At 44.4% G+C, this 13,467-nt stretch overlaps 1 protein-coding gene across 2 annotated transcripts in view; it reads left to right on the top strand.

Annotated features, from left to right (window-relative positions):
• Positions 1 to 8,372: 8,372 nt before the first annotated feature.
• NCOA1 (nuclear receptor coactivator 1) overlaps positions 8,373 to 13,467 on the top strand; it is a 239,359-nt gene continuing 234,264 nt past the window's right edge. Inside the window, exon 1 of one of the 2 annotated variants that reach the window (XM_053891092.1) lies at positions 8,373 to 8,453. The gene's annotated coding sequence lies outside the window, so the exon portion shown is untranslated. Of the gene's footprint in view, positions 8,454 to 10,395; positions 10,518 to 13,467 lie in introns of those variants that run through there. The other variant, XM_053891091.1, reaches the window with a different exon arrangement.

The raw sequence follows: 13,467 nt of genomic DNA, 5'->3' as shown, positions 1-13,467 counted from the left end.
AAGTAGTAAAAAATTTTAAATAACCAAAATGTCCATGATAGAGAATATAATCCCCGGAATTCAGATGTAAAAACCAAAGGAATTTCATGGTACCCTCATTTTCTTAGTTAAGATCAGTAAGCGTGGATAATGTCCACCTTAGGAGAAACAGGACAGTTGTTGAGACTAACAGTGTGAGGTGCTCATTCAGGAAAATGAGACTGTCTTTTTTTTTTTTTTTTTTTTTTTTTGGAAGAGAGAGAGAGGGCACAAGTGAGCAAGGGGCAGAGAAAGAGAGAATCCCATGAGGGACAGAGAGAGAGAGAGAGAGAGAGAGAGAGAGAGAAGCAAGGCTCAAGCTTACCCGAAGTGGGGCTCGAGCTCACCTGAACTGGGGCTTGAATCGAGGTCTCGAGGCAGGGCTCCAACTCACGAACCATGAGATCATGACCTGAGCTGAATTCAGATGCTTAACCGATGGAGTCACCCAGGCGTCCAACAAGACTGTCTTTTAAACACAATCACACTTACACTGATGTTGGGTCCAGGACACATTGGAGCTGCATCTACCACTGAAGAATTCACCACCAAGCATGGACAAGATGACGTTACCCTAAAAAGAGAACTAATGCAGAACCTAAACATCTTTTAGAGAATAACTGGTGCCTAATGGATATAAATAGTTATAGCACTGAATCAATGAGACCTGGCAAAACAGAAATCCCGTTATTTGACATAGAAAAAATCTACTTCCCGGGCAAAAATTTTTACCACCCAAATAATGGCTAAGTGAGATACGTCAGTCAGAGAAAGACAAATAACCATACGATCTCACTCATATGTGGAATTTAAGAAACAAGAAGGGGCACCTGGGTGGCTCTGTCGCTTAAGCGTCTGACTTCGGCTCAGGTCATGATCTCGTGGTTCGTGAGTTTCAGCCCTGCCTCAAGCAGAGTTTCAGCTCTGTGCTGACAGCTCAGAGTATGGAGCCTGCTTTGGGTTCTGTGTCTCCCTCTCTCTCTGGCCCTCCCCTGATCACGCTCCATCTCTCTCTCTCCCAAAAATAAATAAGCATTAGAAACATTTTTAAAAAGAAAACAAATGAACAGAGGAAAGAGACAAGCAAACAAAAGACTCTTAATCATAAAGCATAAATGGATGATTACCAGAGGGGAGGCATATGGGTAAAAGAGGTGAAGGAGATTAAAGAGTACACTTATCCTGATGAGCACTGACTAATGTACAGAATTGTTGAATCACTACGTTGTACACCTGAAAATAATATAACACTGTATGTTAACTACATTGGAATTAAAATGTTAAAAAATCACTATCGCTTGGGGAACAAAACCATTCAATTTGCCTAATGATAGCTAATTTAATAAATGATATTTTTAAATTGTTAAAAAGAAATTTATAAGATGTTCCAGATGAAACCCTATGTTTATATAGTACCTACTTCTACTTAATACACATGTTAAAGGGGTGCCTGGCTGCCTCAGTCAGTTGAGAATCCAACTCTTGATTTTTGGCTCAAGTCATGATCTCATGGTTTGAGATCAAGCCCTGCGTTGGGCTCTGCTGGTGGTGCAGAGCCGGCTTGGGATTCTCTCTCTCCCTGTCTCTTTGCCCTCCCCCCACTCTCTCACTCTTTCAAAAATAAATAAATAAATAAATAAACATTAAAAAAAATGCCACATTTAGAATATACTAACTTTGAGCAGAGTTTAGATATAGTTTAAATAAAGCAGCATTTTGATAGGCTCAGACTAAAGCATGACTGTGTATGAAGGGGTCAACATCCAGTTTGGACTGCAAAGTAGACCTAGAATCCTGTTGCTTTGGAAATGCTAAAGTTAAGATAGGTGTAGAATGTTTGGCCAGAAACCTCCTTATCTAAAACTCTATGCCTGGGTTGTAAATCAAGACTATGCCTCTGTCAAAAAGGACTTAGACTCTCCAGGCAAGGGATGGATGCTTCATTCTTATTGACATAACTACAAACGCCACAGTTTCTGATATCTGTGATTGTAGAGAACAAAGTTTCTCAGTGAGCAGGAAAGTAGTCACTTGAAGAAGGCAGCTATTATGACACTTTCCAGCTGCAGTCTGTCCTCAGGGGACACTGCATCCTGTTAACTGTGCAGCTGGCTTTATCTGTGCCTGTTCTTCCAGCCTGATGAATGGCGGGGAAGATTTTTACCTTCTTAGTTTGCCCTAACTTTTACTTTCTCATGGGCAATCCTCAAGCTGAACACTATACCGGGTGCTTTGCATACATTATTTCATTTGATCTTTGCAATAATTGTTGGCTAGCATCCTGTTTTACAAATGAGGACACTGAGGCCTGGAGGTGTTTAAAGTGGTTTGTTCAAGGTCACACAGGAAGTGGCAGAGCCATTTCAAACCCGGGTCTGCCTAACTCTAAACATAGTCTTAATGTCTATACTTCAAGCAAATGTGGAAATTAAAGACTATTCAAAGGAACACCAACAAAATTTATTTTGTGGGGGAGTGGCAGGCACGCACTATAGGTAGAATTGTAGAGTGCAGCAATTTTCCTGAAGGTCAGTTTGGCAAATGTGTAGTGGAAAAAATTAAGCCGGGGGTGCCTGGGTGGCTCAGTTGGTTAAGTGTCCGACTCTTGATTTCGGCTCAGCTCACGATCTCATGGTTCGTGAGTTCGAGCTCCACTTCTGGTTTTGCGCTGACAGTGAGGAGCCTGCTTGGGATTTTCTTTCTCCCTTTCTCTCTGCCCCTTCCCTGCTTGCGTTTTCTCTCTCTCAAAAATAAATAAATAAATAAATAAATAAATAAATAAATAAATAAATAAACTTAAACTTAAGCCAGCAATTGGAGCTAGCAATTAATCTTGGAATTTAACCTAAGAAAATAATTTTCAAATTGGCACAGAAGCATGCATTCAAATTATAGCATTATTTAAAAACTAAACGCATAAACAAAAAACCCAGAAACAATGTACACGTTTTTCAGTAAGGGATTGGTTAACTAAATGGCTAAAAAGACGTACAATGAATGAGTTTTCAGTGTTCAGCCATTTTAATAACGAAAACATATTGTATAGTAAAAGATGCCTTATTATCGATGAGAATTTATAATGTGATTCTATTATGTAAAATTGAGTACCTTACTGTGTTTATAGGTGCAAATATACAGTCAATGTGTGGAAAGGCTCAATAGAGTTTTTTTGTTTTTTTGTTTTTTTTTACACTTCTTTGTACTTTTCTTTATTGTTGGAATATTTTATGAATTTGTTTCATTATTACAAAAATAAAAACTATTTGAAGAAAAGAAATGTCAAAGTTAGATCAGTTCTTGTTTCAGCAACTGGAGTGATTTTGTGTGCGTTAGCCAGATGTTTTACAGAACTGGATATCTATGTTGCTCTGGAGAAAATTTAACAGGTATATTACAGATCCTGGAGTATGTTATAAATCCTGGACCTAGGTCAATAGGACCTGGTCTAAAATCAGATCAATCTTAGCTAACAAATTAAATGTCTTACATTTTCATTTAAAAAATTTCTTAAAAGCACTTTCATTTAATTGTAGTCATTCTAACTTGTTGATTGGCATTGTTACTTGGGAGTAAAGGAACTTTCATCGGTGGCTAAAGTAAATGGATTTCCAAGAGGCTGTTGTGGGGTTCAGGAAGTAAATCTAACTATAATCTTTTGCCTCTGTATTAATGGTTCCTCAGGGGTTAGTTGGAATTAAAGAAGTGGGTCCATTTAGGAAAAGTAGAAGGAGCCAGAGAGGTATTGAAAATGACCTGAGAAGAGATGACCAACTGGGAGAAATAAAAGTGGGTTGTAAGCTCCTGAAAAGATGCTCTGCATGACTAATCATTAGGGAAATGCAAATCAAAACTACAATGAAATACCACCTCACACCCATTAGGATGGCTATTATTAAAAACAACAATAACAACTCCCCCCCCCATCCCTGCCCCCCCATCCCTTCCCCCCCTGCCCCCATTCCCTCCCCCCTCTTCCCCGCCCCCCCCCCCCCCCACCCCGGCCAAAACCCAGAAAAACCAAGTGTTGGCAAGGATGTGGAGAATTGGAATGCTTGTGCATTATTGGTGGGAATGTAAAATGGTACAGCCACAGTTGAAAACAGTATGGAGGCTCCTAAAAAAATTAAAAATAGAGGGGCACCTGGGTGGCTCAGTCCGTTAAGCATCCGACTTCAGCTCAGGTCATGATCTCATGGTTTGTGGGTTCAAGCCCCACATCGAGCCCCCGCATCGAGCTCTGTGCTGCTTCACATTCTGTGTCTCCCTCTCTCTCTGCCCCTCCCCTGTTCATGGTCTGTCTCTCTCTCTCTCAAAAATAAATAAACATTAAAATAATTTAAAAAAATTAAAAATAGAATTACCAGGGCACCTGAGTGGCTTAGTCTTTTAAGTGTCCAACTGTTGACTTTGGCTCAGATCATGATCTTACAGCTCGGCTCATGAGTTTGAGCCCCGCATTGGGCTCCGAGCTAACAATGCGGAGTTGGCTTGGGATTCTCTCTCTTTCCCTCTCTCTCTGTCCCTCCCACTGTTTCTCTCTCTCTCAAAATAAACAAGTAAACTTAAAAAAAGAAAAAGTGGGAAATCAGACGTTTACAATATCTTTAAATAAATAAATAAAATAAAAATAGAATTACCATATGACCCAGCAATTCCACTTCTGGGTATATGCACAAAAGAATTGAAAGCAGGATCTCAGAGATATTTGTACACCCACGTTCATTGAAGCATTATTCACAATAGCTTAAATGTGGAAGCAACTCAAGTGTCCATCAATGGATAAATGGATAAGCAAAATGTGGAATATTATTCAGGCTTCAAAAGGGAGGAAATTCTGCAATATGGTACAACATGGATAAACCTTAAGGACATTATGCTAAGAAAAATAAATCAGACACAAAAAGGCAAATATTATATGATTGCCTTATATGAAGTGCTTACAGTAAGCAAAATCATAGAGATAAAAAGTAGAACAGCGGTTCAGAAGCTGGGGGAGGAGAGAAGCATGGGGAGTTATTGTTTAATAGGTATAGGGTTTCAATTTTACAAGATAAAAAGAATTATGGGGATGGGTGGTGGTAATGGCTGCACAACAATGTGGATGTATTTAATACCACAGAACTGTACACTTAAAAATGGCTAAGATGGTAAATTTTATGTAATATGTATTTTAGCACAATAAAAAAAAAGAAAACAGTGGGTTTAACTGTTTTGGCAAATGATTATGATTTGCAGAGGAAGAAGAAAAAAGTCAAAGGGTCTTAAGAAAGAGTATAACTCTAAAAAAAAGAGTTCTTGGGGCACCTGGGTGGCTTAGTTGGTTAAACATCCGACTCTTGATTTCGGCTCAGGTCATGATCTCATGGTTCATGAGACTGAACCTCGAGTGGGCTCTCTGCTGACAGTGAGAAGCCTGCTTGGGATTCTCTCTCGCCTTCTCTCTCTCTCTCTTTCTCTTCCTGCCCCTCCTGCGCTTGAACACTTTCTTTCTCAAAATAAACAAGTAAACTCACAAAAAGAGACAATGTCTTAAAAAAATAAAGTTAATTAAGACACTGAGCTGCAGAACGTGTGTATGGGTGGGGTGGCTGGAAGAAGGAGATGCGGGAATTATTAACAATTGAAGTGGTGGAAACAAATGAAGTCAATCTAAGCGACAGGAAAGGAGGGAAAAAATAAAATCTTGAAGATAGAAACATTTTATGCCTTGATAAAAAAGGAGCAGCCAAGAAAAGTGCTAGTAAAGGAAACATCAGAAAGGAGATAGAAGGAAAGGAGAATGATGTAGAAGACACAGGAGGAGAGGAGAGTTTGAAAAAGGAGTTTGCAGTGTCCATTCAGCACTGTAGAAAGGCCCATAGTGGGAGGACTAAAGCGTGCACTAGATTTGGCAAACAGCAGGGACTAGAGGGTAGCCCCAACAGAAGACAGGATCACCTGTACAAGAGGCTCCACCTTCACACAGTCTGGACTGGACTAGATGGAGAGACAGATCCTACAGAAGGGGACAATAGGGTGAACCGTGGAGATGTATGGCGCTGCGTATTTTCAGCTATTATTGGGGATGGAGACCCTGCCGGTGGCTGGAGGTCCTGGTAAATCAGGTGAGGGCAAGATCTAATGAAGTGCACCTAGGGCGTCAGTGACAGGTCTTCGACAAGAATCAGTTGAATGAAAGTAAATGAATGGATATATGAGTGAATGAGGGGTGTGAGCGAAAGGTTGCTTTATGACCAAGACAGGGCAGAAGATGCATGGTCACGGGTGTGGCAGGGAATAATGGTAGGATGGAGTACCTGCCTCTGGAAGCAGTTGCCCACTGCCCCAGAGAGATGTCAGGGAGGATGGTGTTTTCAAGGCAGTCAGGTTTCAGTTAGGAGAAGGGGTGAGAAGGGCTTAAGGATTTACAGAGGTTGCTCTAGGACAGAAAACACTGGAAGAGAAACAGCAGATAACGTTGCGAGATAGCAGCAGCAGGACAGGATTGAGGCAGGTGAAAACAGCTAATTGGGAATAAGAGTGGAGGAAAGGATAGATGTATGCAGTACAAAGCACTTCCGCAGCCAGTGACTCATTCATCCTTAGGACATCCCGGGGAGAAAGATACATATTACATTGCCAGACTTTGGAATGAGGGATGCTTCCCAGATAAGGCCATCACGGCTCAGAAAGCCTGTTCAGCAGTTGTTTGATTCCTCCAATGACAAGGAACCCTCCACTTTTGGAAGTAGTACTTCCATTATAGAATTAAAAAAAAAAAAAAAGCGGGTAGAAAAGAAGAAAGGTGTGGGCCCCCTTGAGGGGAAAGCTCTGTCAATGACAGACATTTTGGGTAATTCATAGAATTGCAGAGCCAGACGTGTCAGTCAGAGCTTTTCATCTGTAAAACGAAGGGGGCAGATGATCTTTCTTTTCCCTTGTCTAACAGCCTGTGAAATCATCTAGGCAACCACCTCCCAGTTTTACAGAATAAAAAAAGAGGCCCGCGGGATGTGTCTCGCCCAAAGTAATTCAGAGATTAGTGGAGGGCCAGGCCCAGAACCGACTCCTCCTGGGTGTGCAGGGCCTCTCGCCGCTGCACCATCTTCCCCGAAAGAGAAGGGCAGCGGGAGGGTGCAGGCCGGGCGGCCTAGCTGAAAGCACCCTGGGGCTCGAGGAGGCTTCCCGGCAGCAGTCGGAGGAACGCCCCGAGGGGAGGGGAAGAGTTGGGGCCTCCTTTCCCACACTTCGTTAGGACGCGGGCCGGGGCGGGACCGCGGCAGCCCTCCCTCGGGCGGCCGGCCGGCAGAGGGCGCGGGACTGCTCCTCACTCCGCGGCGGCGGGGCGGGCTGAAAGTGCGCTGCCCGGGCGCGCCGTCGGAGCTCGCGGGCACCGGGTCGCCTGGGCCCGGCCGGGCCGGAGCGCGCAGGGGCAGCGCGGCGGGCGGGGCGGCGGGGAGCGAGCGGAGCGGGGCGGGGCGGGGCGGGGCGGGGCGGGGCGCGGAGGGGGCGGGGCCGCGAGCGGGGGGCGGTGGCGGCGGCGGCGGCAGCGGCGGCGGCGGCCGAGGAGGAGGAGAACATGGCGGCCGCGGAGAGCGGCTGAAATGCCTGTTCTTCAGGCCGGGCGAGCGGGAGTCTGACGCGATCCGCCAAGCCCTCCCCTCAGACGGCTGGACCGCGGCCTCGAGCTCCTCGGCCGCCCTGTTCCCTGCTGCTCCCTCGAGCGGACCCTGCGCGGGGTTCTTTCTGCATCCCCCTGCGGGGGGACCCCTGCTCCGGAGGAGGGGGCCGGAGAGCCGCGGCGGCGGCGGCGGCAGCGGCGGCGGCGGCGGGCTCTCGGCCCGCGGAGCGGCGGAGGCCGCGGCGGCGCCGCCTCGGTCCCGGCGAGCGCGGCGCCCGTCAGCGCGGCCCAGAGGCGGCGGCGGCGGCGGCGGCAGGTGAGTGGCGGGCGGCGGGCGCCGAGCCTCCCGGTGGGTGCAGCTGTCACGAGCCGCGCGGCCGCCGAGGCCCTAGGGGGCGGGGAGCAGCTGGCGCCCCTCCGCCCCCCGCTCTCCTTTCTCTCGGTTCCGTCCCCCTCCCACTTTCCCCGAGTTCTCCCTCGGCCTCGCGCGGCTGGAGGGGGCGGAGGTCGCAGCTGTCACGGGCGCCAGCTGGGGGCTGCGCCCGCGGAGGAAATTGCTGCAGCAGCGACTTCGCGGCCCCTTTTCCCAGTTGCCCTAGTTAGCGCCGACTGGGCGAGCATCCGCGGAGGGTGCGCGAGGCTCGCGGCCGCCGGCCCGGCGTGGGGAGCGGCGCCCCCAGCCCTCCGGCGCTCCCCGCCGCCGAGAGGGGGAGCCGGAAGTCGGCGCGGGCGCCCCTCGGCCCCGGCGCGCGCGGTGACCTTGGCAAGCCGGGCAACCTCTCCGAGTCTCGCTTGCCGGGACTGCGAAATGGGGATGACCATGGCGTGCCTTTCCGTAAGCGCAGCCTTCGACGGCGCTTCTGTTTACCCCGGCGCACTCGCTTTTTCCGCCTCTTGGCGAGGGATTTCGGAGGTAGAAAGTGGATGGATAAGTGAATTTTCCTGTAGGGCTAGGGGTTGGTCCCCTTGCTAGGAGTTTGCTGAAAGGACCTACGAGGGGGAGCCGACGTGTTGACTGGACGATCGGGAGGTGGGACTAGTTAATGGTCAGCAGCAGAACTCGAGCCGCCCTCTGGTCTCTCGGAAGAGAACCGGAGAAACCGGACACCAGGGTCCCTAGTCCTTACTACCCAGCTGTGGGTTTTGTTTTGTTTGTTTTGCTTCTTTCTAAAGCAGTCACCCTCATGGTCTAGACACAGCCTCGGCTGACGATGTTAGAGAGAGACGGAGGCTTTGACAATAATGCCTGTGTATGTGACAAGGACAGTCCACGGTGCTGTGGCTGCAGAGTTTGGTGGGGAGGAAAACTTTAAGCTGGAAGGTCTTTTAGCCTTTCGTGGTTGGCTCTCCTCATTCACTGTAGAGGCGTTGAAGAGGCAGGTGTCCTTGTGGAGAAGGTGACATTTTTTTCTTTTGAGAGGGCGAATTTTTAATGTCGAGTATGGTGATGGTGAATGAAGGGTTCTTGAGTGAATTGCAGTCCCAGCACCCTCTGTTGATGCCAAGAGTAATCTCTGTGGCGATGATTTGTGAGGGCTGAGGCTTACACTTGGGTGATTAAGAAATCTTCAAGTGTCTGTGTCAAACATTGCTGCGGTGAAGCTTACTGTTCTGTTGAAGGGATGGATATCAAGGGTTAAATTGGTTTGAGGTTTGTCTCTTCTTCTGGAATTGGTTGGAGGTTAGGCTCAAAAAAAAAAAAAAAAAAAAAAAAAGTTGGCCAAAGGGGCCTCTCTCTCAGCTTGTTTCACAGAAGCTATGATGTAGTAGGAAGGGGGTCAGATTTCTTCATGTTGAGAATAATGTGAAAAGAAAGTATTTGCTTAGGTCTCTTGGCTCTTGAACTAGAAATAGTTTTGGGTGAAAGGTAGCAGTGGGGTTTGATTCATCTTAATAAATGGGCATTCCTTGAACTACTTGTCATAAACTAGATGCAGTTGGGAAGTGTTTCCATTTTATCGCCTGTCCTTTGTGGAAAGGTCTAATTTGGTTCTGTGAACTAGGTTCTAAAATGTTGTCCCTCCATTTGTTATTTGCACTTCATGCTTTGGGAACAGTGGATCAAAAAGGGGGCCTGAATAGGGAAGTACATGGTTTGGAGAGAAAATGGAGGGGTGTTGCTTATAAGAACAGGTGTTTGGTTTGATTTTTGTAGACATGTTCCCACTGCTTATTTGTTGCATTTATTTAAGTCACAGGGAAGTTTGAATTTTGAGGGGCAAAACTGGAATTTGACATAGTTTTTAGTTAATCTCTTCCTCATTTCTTTCTGAGAAAATCTGTAGGATTGTGTCTATTAAATTGCTTTTTGTGTGGTTTAAGCCAAGGGAGTGTTTTAGATTCTGCATTTTTGGGTAAGTGGTTTTATTGAAAAAAAGGGCTTGATGGAACTAATGGTGATTGTCCCACTTACACTGGGATTATATAGACAATGCATTTTCCTCCCTCTTTCTGCCAACATTTGTTTTTCTTTCTCCCTCAATTCTAGGGTTTCATTTCTAGAAATCTGGGCTGGAAACAGAAGCAGCAGTTTGTATAATCCCAAGAATTTGCTTATGCCAGGAAGCCGTAAGGGTAGCATGAAGTGGGTGTGATATAAAGATACTGCTACTACTTAAGACATTTAACTGTTGAGGGAGTCTAGGGTCAAATTTAATTTTTGTTGAATTTCCTGTTTTGTGTGTATGTGTTAATCTTTTGGTGGGCAGAGGATTGGGTTGCTATGGTGCTAACTGGTATATATTATGAAAGCATTGGCAACACTTCATGCTTTTACTCTATAGGGAAGGGTGGTAAACAAGCCTCAAAATTTAAAGATGTTCTCAGGACGGAATGTTCGTAGCATGTACTCTTGATCCTGCAAATCCAATGATTGGTCTTCACCAGGACTAAATGTTGAGTAAGTGATGAGGGTTAGAGATGCTGAAAGGTGGAGTGTGGGGGAGAGGATATTGGACATTCCTTAAAAATCTTTTCTCTGTTTTATTGTGTATTACAATGTGATTTCTAATTGTTTTTCGAAGACATTTCAGCTCTCCTCTGTTGTCATCAATTTTATGTACCTTTTCTTAGATACTCCTGTTGCTTACTTTAGTTTGTCTTTTCTGCGTTATCCTCCAAGGGCTCCACATTGTTTGATGTTATGTGGCGTGTCTTTTGGACTTAGTTGACCTTAAACCCTATGGCCTAACATAGCTTTCCTTTTAGGGCAAGTACTGCCGGTCAGTATAAGCGCACACTATCTCTAAGTCTTGGGGCATGGGAGGAGATCCCCAGGATGCACATTATTATCTTGGTGGTGGTTTTTTCCTTCTACATATGATAATCGCAAGAATTCTCAGAGGGCCATCAATTGCTTTCCTGGCAGAGGGCCAAAACCATGTGGTGGTCTCCTTTTTACATTTCCTGCAAGTATCAGGCACAGACGGGAGTGTGGGACTGGGTGAAAATTCACGCGATCCAGGACTTGAATAGAGTCTGGGCTGCAGAGCCATACAAATTTCTCCCCACCATGTGTAACTTTCCTACCCATTGGGGCAGACTAGACCTTCGCAAAGGACTTCTTTGTTGCTTCTTTCCCTGGTTTACCACTAGTTTAGCCTTGGCCATTGGTCATTGAGAATGGGCCCTGTGGCCTCTGACCTCTTTTCTTACCTAAAGTCTAGTCATTTCAAGCCTTTCTTCTCCATTCTTTTATATTTTAGACTTTGTGCCTTTCTGTCAACATGTGGGGACCGAGGTCATAAAATGGCCTAGAGGCAACTGGGTACTGTGCTTGCATGCTTAGTTTAAGGAGGTGCAGGGATTTTTCTGTCGTTCTGGACAATGCTTAATGGGCGTACAGTATTTGGATTATAGATACTTGGAATACAGAGAAATAGTTATTTTATATTTCTGCAGGATATGTGGTTGAAGAAGAGAAATTATTACAAAACACTGACACCAACATATAAATCCAATTCAGAGGTGCAAGTAGAGTGGGTTGTTGTCTCCATGCTTCCTCCCCCATACCCCCATCTGCAACAGTATTTTTGAGGCTTCTTGAAGTGACAGGCTTTTAGGAAAGCTTAGTATAGTTATCATATTTTGAAGGTAAATAGCTTATGCCAAAACAGAAGCTATAGTCACTTGAGTTTTGTAAGATTTGAAATTAATCGCCCTCCAGTCACCCTCATCTTAGATATATTTTGATCTGCTCTCTCCCATGGATGGTTTAGTGTGGAGAGCTGGGAAGTTTAGCTTTATGAAGACATCCAGGACTTGACCATTGGTGACAGATTAGGTGCAAGCACAGAGGTAAAATACACCTGTTAACAGGACCAGAATTCTGGTAACACTGGGGTAGTCACCATTTCCAAAGCAATACTTGAATTTTGTCCTTTTAGCTTATACTTTTGAGGCAAGTTTTAGGCTTCTTTTGGAAATATAAGTTTGACTTCAGACGGGATGATGTCCTGGCTCTTCCAGATACTTAGTAGATGTAGCCTTGGGCTTGTTATGTAACCACACTAAATCTCAGGTTTTCATGTGTAAAACTGGAATAAGGTACTTACCCTCATATTGTTGTGATCTTTCAATTAACTTATTAAATAACAAAATATGTCTGGAATAATGATTGCCACAAAGACTTTAATAATGCTTTCTTACGCTAATATAGCCTAAACACATCACTATCTAGTCCATCACCAAATTCTGATTCTTTCCTCTGCAATTTCTTGGATTTCCCCCTTTATTTCTGGTTCTTCAATCTGGTCCTCCTGTCATTTTGCACATGGAGTGATGAGAGTCACATCGACTCTGTGGGCCTGAGTTTCTTTATCATTAAAACAGCATATTGGCCCAATTTCACATTTTTTCCTTGTGTTAGATTCTGTGATTTGTAGGTTTATAGCTGTTTGCCTGTGTGCATTTGCCTAATTCATCCTACACAGAAATGCTTAAAAAATTCCTTTCCAGAATGCTTTTTGATGTTATTGTTTGTAGCAGAGACTTTTCTGTGGACAAATTTATCAAATGCAAATAATTTAAACTGTTCTTGAATTTCTCATTCCAGAAAATTTGCTGCAGATGGCATGAACAGAAATCTTTGTAAACTGTAAAGTGCTACACGAGTGAAGAAAGTGTTATAATTACCTGTAGATATCATTTTCTTTATTTAAATTGTGTTTCCTTTCCTTTTTATCTCTTGACCTTCAAGAACAGGGTCAGAGTCGGTATGTTCTCTAGAAAGCTTGTTTTTATAACTCCCTTAACATCAATTGCTCAGTTTTTTCTATGTAATAAATTTTGTATTCTTTTCCTCCTTTTTGAAAGAAAGAAATAATTTTTTAAATTGTACATTGAATTGTTTTTCTTAAGTAGGTTGGAAAGTCCTTGAGATGGCATAAACCACACCATTTAGAGTAAAGGGGCCTTAATAGTAAGTTCTCCACAACCTCCTTAATATTGCAGATGAGAAGACTAAGACAGGCAAATAGAGTAGTTTTCCTGGCTCATGTACTTAGTGGTTTTACTTAGGTCAGGTATTTGGCTTCCAGGCTTCTTTATGAGAGATTTTGTTTTATTTTGTTTGTTTTTTAGTATTTGAAGGTTATTACAAAGAGATTTTAAATTTAAGAATTTTAGTAAGCTTTTAGGTAATGTGTAAGCTAGGAGGAAAGGAGTATTTTTATTTTTTTGGCCAAATATTGACTGCCGAATATTGCCATAAAGTATCAGAATTACTTAAGACTGCTTTCTCAAAAACTGCAAAAGAACCTGGAGAGAAAGGTCTGCTTTTCTTGTATGGCCCTCCATTTAGAGCCAGCAAATACTTATTGAGTGCCACCTCCTAGACACACTGTACTCAG

This window comes from Panthera pardus, unplaced genomic scaffold, assembly GCF_024362965.1.
Source record: "Panthera pardus isolate Hobbes unplaced genomic scaffold, ASM2436296v1 HiC_scaffold_26, whole genome shotgun sequence".
NCBI lineage: Eukaryota > Metazoa > Chordata > Mammalia > Carnivora > Felidae > Panthera > Panthera pardus.
The sequence above is the reverse complement of the archived record's forward strand: the minus strand, read 5'-3'. Positions and strand labels throughout refer to the sequence as shown.